Below are 6,826 nucleotides of genomic sequence, written 5' to 3' on the forward strand. Positions count from 1 at the left end.
TTTAATATAAATTATTCTCTTTTTCACCCTTCCAAGATAACTATTTGTTGATAAGATAACTACAGAATAAGATTGAATAAGATAACTACTTTTAGATAAGATAACTACTAGAACAAAAATAGTAGATTTTGGGTTTGAATAGAATTTAGCAAAAAATACCGTGTATTGCTCCAAAAGTTAAATTTGACACTACCTGTTTTCATCCGAATGTGGACGTTATAAACTTATACATTTTAAAATGCAGATGCACCATGTTATAAACTTATATATTTTAAAATGCAGATGCACCACGTTATAAACTTATACATTTTAAAATGCATACACACCACGCATTTTAAAATGCAGATACAAAATACATTTGATTATTTATTTTGTGGGTTTGATTAACTACTATTAAATGAAACGGGTTGGTTTAGGGTTTAATGTTTATAAATTTAGGATATAGGGATTAGGATTTAGTGTCTTAAGGTTTAGGCTTTAGGCTTAGGGTCTAGTTTATAGGGGTTAGGGTTTAGTGTCTTAAAGTTTAGGGTTTAGGGTTTAGGCTTAGGGTCTACTTTATAATGATTTTGGGTTTAGTGTCTAGTGGTTTGGAGTTTAGACTTAACGACTAGTGTCAAGTGTCAAATGCCTCCACAAAATATTGGAGGCATAATATTTTTAGTTTTTTCATTACCGAAAAACTAGTGTGCACAGGGTGTACTCAGCGTATAGCATCTGGGCCACTCATATAGGCACAAGATCTTGGTGTATTGCGCACAAAGAAGTCTTGTCCAAGGGCTCTCATTCCTGCGCACTCATACACTCTGATGCACCCTAGATGTCCTCTTTTCATTATATGCATTTTTAAATGTGAAGGCAGGTAGTTATAAGTGAATTTTTTGTATGAAATTCAATTTTTTGTTTTGTATCCCACTATGTTACTGGGTAGATAGTCGGTTATGTTTGTTTCCAAATGAGGATATTTTCGTCTATTTCTGGTAAAGTTGGATAATAGGTGATTAGTTTTATATTTTGGTCAAATTGGGGTATTAAATTCTAAACAAATTTAAGAGGAGTCTTAGAACTACTAAATATTTATAACTAACTCCTCTAGACTAATTTTCTGTTTTATTTTCATACTTAAAAGTTACAAGAAATTGGTTCCAAGGCTCAATTTTAGAGAAAATAAAGTCGAGAGGACACGATTTTTTGTGAGTAACTCACAAGAACAAATTTTAAGGAAAAATAACTCACGAACCCACTATTTCAAAATTAATAACCCTCCAAGACAAAATAAGTTGCCCCTGCCTTTTTACATTTTTTTAAATGTCAGTTATACCCTTCCGTGAAAATAACCCTTAAGGACAAATGGCCCAGATTTAAAATAATTATTTTCTGATTTTTCCCTTTCTGTCATTTTACTATGAACAATGAGTATTCATACATTCTGCTGGTGTATGAACAATGATTGTTCATGTCCAAATAGATGAATGTACCTTATACAATATATTGATGTCATACCCAAATGACTATGAACATTCAATGTTCATACCTAATCAATGTTCATACCCAAAGAACCAAGGACTATGAACATCGAATGTTCATACCCAATCAATGTTTATATCCTTTGGGTATGAACATTGACCCAATCACTGTTCATACCCAAGGACCATGAACAATCAATGTTTATATCTATCAATTGAAAAAAATTAAAAATTAGTCATGAACAATGATTATTTTATGTTTGATGTATGAACACTTTTGATGTATGAAGAGTACGTGATTTTTTATACTCCCAAATAGGTATGAACAATCCATCTTCATAACTGGATCAATGTTCATACCTATTGGATCATTGTTCATAGCTCTAATAGGTATGAACACTCATTGTTCATAGCTAATGTTTGTAATTAGGGATATGAACAATGAGTGTTCACACCTGCTTAAAGGTATGAACAATTTGTTAATACTAAATACACTTGGTCGTTTCGTCTAGGCCGGGCCGTTAATTATTTCACGTCAGGAGTATACTTGATATTTCATCTATTCGATTCGTTTTTTATTTCACGTCAAGAATATACTTGACCTTTCATCTACTCGGTCATTGGAGGAAAAATAAATAAATAAAAAAATAAATAAATAAAAAATTAAATTGTTGTTAAGAGTTAAGTTTTCGGCAGTTTTGTCATTGAGAGTCACTCCCCGTAAAAGTTAAAAGCATGGAATTTACGGAATTCTAATCTGCATATTCCTTTCTATTTTCAGTCTGCAGTCATAGAATTCCTAGTGACCACACATTCAGGATCAGAATGTTCTTTTGAACTCATTACTTCATCATATCTACCTCAATTTGAGCAAAAAGTTTCAACTTCCACACTATTCATTCCACTAAAAAAACGGCCTCATTTGGACGGCGGAGGCCTATAGTGACATGCACTGAGAACTAAATGACACGTGGCATAACGGGAGAGGTTAATTCTATTCCTATTCTAACCAACTTAGACCGCATGCATACTTTCTTCGTATTGGGAAACGAGATGGGCAAGCCTAACTTACGTAGTTCATGGTACCAACTATGTATGACTAGCTCATAATTTGGGATTTCAGAATTTTCAAAGTTTCAATAAATCTAAAAATTGAAATTAACAATATTTTGATTTATGCTAAATTTTAATTTCGATAAGATTTCAGAATAATTATTGTTTCGACTCTATGTTGTATTTTTCAATTTTTTTGAAAACCGAAATATTTATGAAAATTTCCACATTCCATTCGGAATCTTAAACACTACTCTAGCTAGATAGGCTTTAGACCTCTTTTTTTCTTCTAATTGCAACAAAGGATATCAATTGCCTATCCAAGTTGTAATTAAAAGATGTAATTATCCACGATAGTTGGTTTCAATTACTCAATCAGTCAATCTAGTAGTCAAGATATCCGGCAAACAATTTTGTCCCTCTCTTCACCCAAAATCTGTTATCATCCACAAGACTTAAAATAGCTAAAATACTTAAAATAGACATCTGTTTGTCCATACTTAGTCAATGAACTCAACCACTCATCGAAACAAATCAAGTCTAAAGATTTGTTGAGCCCTTAAATGGACCATCTCTATTATGGACTCAACATTTTGTAACTCAGTCCAAGACGTATGGTACTCTTTAGTGCACTGACTGGCGGCAATTGTTACACGACAATGTATGGTGTATTTTATGAAGGAATAGAATTTTGAATTAGCCTTTGTGATTTGGAAATTGATAAGAAGTCAGTCAGATCCCACTATGCACTGAGCCACTGACCCCCAACGTAGCCATGACATAAGAGCTAGGTTTATCCTAAAGCACTTGGGCCTATTGTACATGACCATATGTCGATATGGGATTACTGCGTCCAAATGTCCAACTAACCCATTTTTCCTTATAGGCTTACCTGATTATGCCTAGAAGGAAAAAAAAAAAAACTTGGGAGCAACAGTAGAGTGACGATGGTTTACACTTTACAGTTTCAAATAGCACATCAGCACAGTCCAGGCGTCCAGCTCTCTAACTCACATCCAACTCGGTCAGGTACCAATATCTCCTAAAGGCCTTTGGTGAGGTTTGGAGTAGGCTTTATTACTTCCAAAAAAACTGTAGGGATACTAAACATATGAAATCTATTTGAACATTTGGTAGAATGGAATCAATGCATTATGAAATGGAGGCCGGGCCAAATCCTACACCTCATTCGAAAATCATAAGGATGACTTTCAGATACAAGTACTCAGAAGTCAGCAGTTAGAAGGAACATTCTTTTTTTTTTTGAAAAAGATTCATAGGGTTTATTAGGCAGGCCTTACCTGTATTAAGCTCTTAGATATATCATACCACTTACATCATTAGATACAAGTTCGATCAAGAGTTTACTGTCTAAGGGTGGTCCATTACATTCTTTGTATGTCAAAGTATGGCCATATTGTAGCTTTAGTTACAAACTTCATACTTGCTTGACAATAGATGTGACCCATACGATGACATTTATATTCATCATACAATGATATATATATGGTTCTGCTTATAATAATTTTTAAATAATCAAACATTAATTGATTATCATAAATTATTTAATTTTTTAAAATAAATAATGTGTCTTCATGCATGTAATTTTTGTAACTATGGCCCTATATATATATATATATATATGAAAAGATTATGGGGTTAAGACAGACTCCACCTGTATATAGAATCAAAAACATAAAACTTACCAGATCCCCCAAGAGTGTGGTTTTTAAAGGGGTACATCTCCTACCTAAGAGAACTACAAATCCCTAAGAGAACACGATCATTAATTAGATAGAGGATACGCGCACGTACTACAAACACAAGGCTATAAGCCATACAATCGTGAAACACTACATTATTGTTCTGGTCCATCTGGTATTAGTATTAATATTTGAATAAACTACATTATTGTTCCATCTGGTCAAATGGAGATTCCACATTATATATAATTAATTAAGGAGAATATTGAATAAACATCTATCTTTTTTTTTTTTTTTAAAAAAGAAAGATTATGAGGTTAGGATGCATTGATTCAAAATCTATCATAAAAACAACCATTTGCATCCTCCTCCACAATATATGCAAGTTTCTCATCAAAGGGAGGTATGAAGTACCTAACTTTAGTGGAGAAGGTGTCGGCTAAAATCACCAATTGGAAGTCTAAGCTTCTCTCACATGCTGGTAGATTACATTTAATAAATTCAGTACTATTATCTTTTCACACATATTGGGCTAGAATTTTCATCTTATCCAAGACAATGCTCGAGCAAGTGGAAAGAATATGCGCTCAATTCTTATGGAGGGGTACAACTTCACAGAGAGGATATCATCAAGCAAGCTGGAACTCTATTTGTCAACCAAAAGCGGAAGGCGGGTTGGGAGTAATGAATGTGCATAGATGGAATTTGGGTGCTTATTGTGGGCTGATATTTAAATTGGTCACAAGAGAAGATACAATATGGGTGGACTAGACTTGGCAACAACACATTAAGGCAAACTACTTCTGGTCTATGAAGGTGTCGAGAGATTGTTTATGGACTTGGAGGAGTATATTGAATACTAGAAAAACAGCAAAAGATCTCATAAGATACACCATTGCAAATGGAGAGGATACCCTGTTATGGCATGACATCTGGTGTGCGAAATCCCCTTTGATTTAGGATATAGAAGCCCTGGCAGAGTGAAATTTTCCTATGGATACTAAGGTGCGAGCACTCATCACAAATGGCGCCTTGAATGAGGAAGTCACCAACTTGCAGTCACAATCCCTGAAGGTTACTATTCTGACAGTGGACATCAATAAAAACATGGCCAAGGACAAAATTGTATGGACACCACATCAAAGTGGCCATTTCACTTCCCATAGTGCATATGAAGCCTTAACTCAGAAAAGAGAGCAAAAAAGGTGGCATAAACTTGTCTGGGGTAAATGGGTACTGCCACGCCATTCTTTCACCACCTGGCAACTATTTTCCAATAGTATCCCTACACAAGACAGGTTAGTTCAAAGGAAAATCCTTAGCTCTTCGGAATGTTGTCTATGTAACAGTAGCAGGGATTCTCATAACACCTATTTTTTTAGTGTCCATATTCAAAAGAAGTGATTACAAGAGTGAAACAGTTATTGGGCATTTATACAGATACAAGGACATCAAATAGGAAATGGACATCGATTCTAAGAATCTGCAGAGATGAATCAGTAGGAGAACTGTACAAGATTTTTATCTATGCAACTGTTGACAGCATCTGGAAGGAAAGAAATGCGTGCAGATTCCAGAAAACTTTCAAAACAACAAAGACTATCTTTGATAAGCTGGAACGAAAGGTAAGGAATTATGTACAAGTTCTAAAGCCTGCAATCCAAGATTGTAACTCAGCCAAACTCAGCCAAAAACCTTTTTCACCGACTCAGAATTGATATTCCTTTCAAGATTTCATGAACAAAAGAGTGTGTTTGGATACCGCCTCAAGGTGATCGAATAAAAGCTAATTCTGATGGTTCACTCAATGCTAAGGGACTAACTCATGGCGGTGTAATGAGAGACAGGGAAGGCAGGGTCATATCAGTTTTCATTGGCAATGGAGGAATGGAATCGGTCATATTCCAGGAACTTAAAGCAATTGACATTTGTTCACAAAGATGTTTAACAGAAAGATACCAAGAAGTGGAGGTTGAATCTGATTCCTTAAGGGCTGTCAACATAATCAACAAAGGGGAAAAACCATCGTGGTACTATTTGGACATCATTAAAGCAATAGAGGTTAAAAAATAACAGTTTAGATATATCTCATTCTCACATGTCTATAGAGAAGTGAATAGAGCAGCGGATTATTTACCTTTAATAGGTCAGGATAGTAGCAATTTTCTTCTCCAATTTGTCCCTCCATTAGATCATATGCTACAAAGCATTGTAAATGATGACGCGAGTGGACAAAATTATGTTAGAAAAAGTTAAGTTAATACAGGTGGGGGTCTGCCTAACCCCAGATTAATTCAAAAAATTAAATTAAATTAAATTAAAAATTAAAAAAAAATTAAAAAAAAAAAAAAAATAACTACATCATCATCTATCATAGAGAGACTTCTAGCCAATAGGTCTGCTGCTCTGAAACCATGGTGCATGATAAAAGTAAAAAGACAGTCTTTTACCTACTGTTAACTAATTATGCTAGGAATAGGTAAAAGCTAGTTGATTTACTCTAGTTTGTTATCAAAGTTCTACTCTTGATTATCTTATAATAAAAGGGAGTCAGAATTCGTTCCACTCCTAGTTTCGTAGACGTAATAATTTCTCTAAATTAAC

Source organism: Coptis chinensis, chromosome 9, assembly GCF_015680905.1.
Source record: "Coptis chinensis isolate HL-2020 chromosome 9, ASM1568090v1, whole genome shotgun sequence".
NCBI lineage: Eukaryota > Viridiplantae > Streptophyta > Magnoliopsida > Ranunculales > Ranunculaceae > Coptis > Coptis chinensis.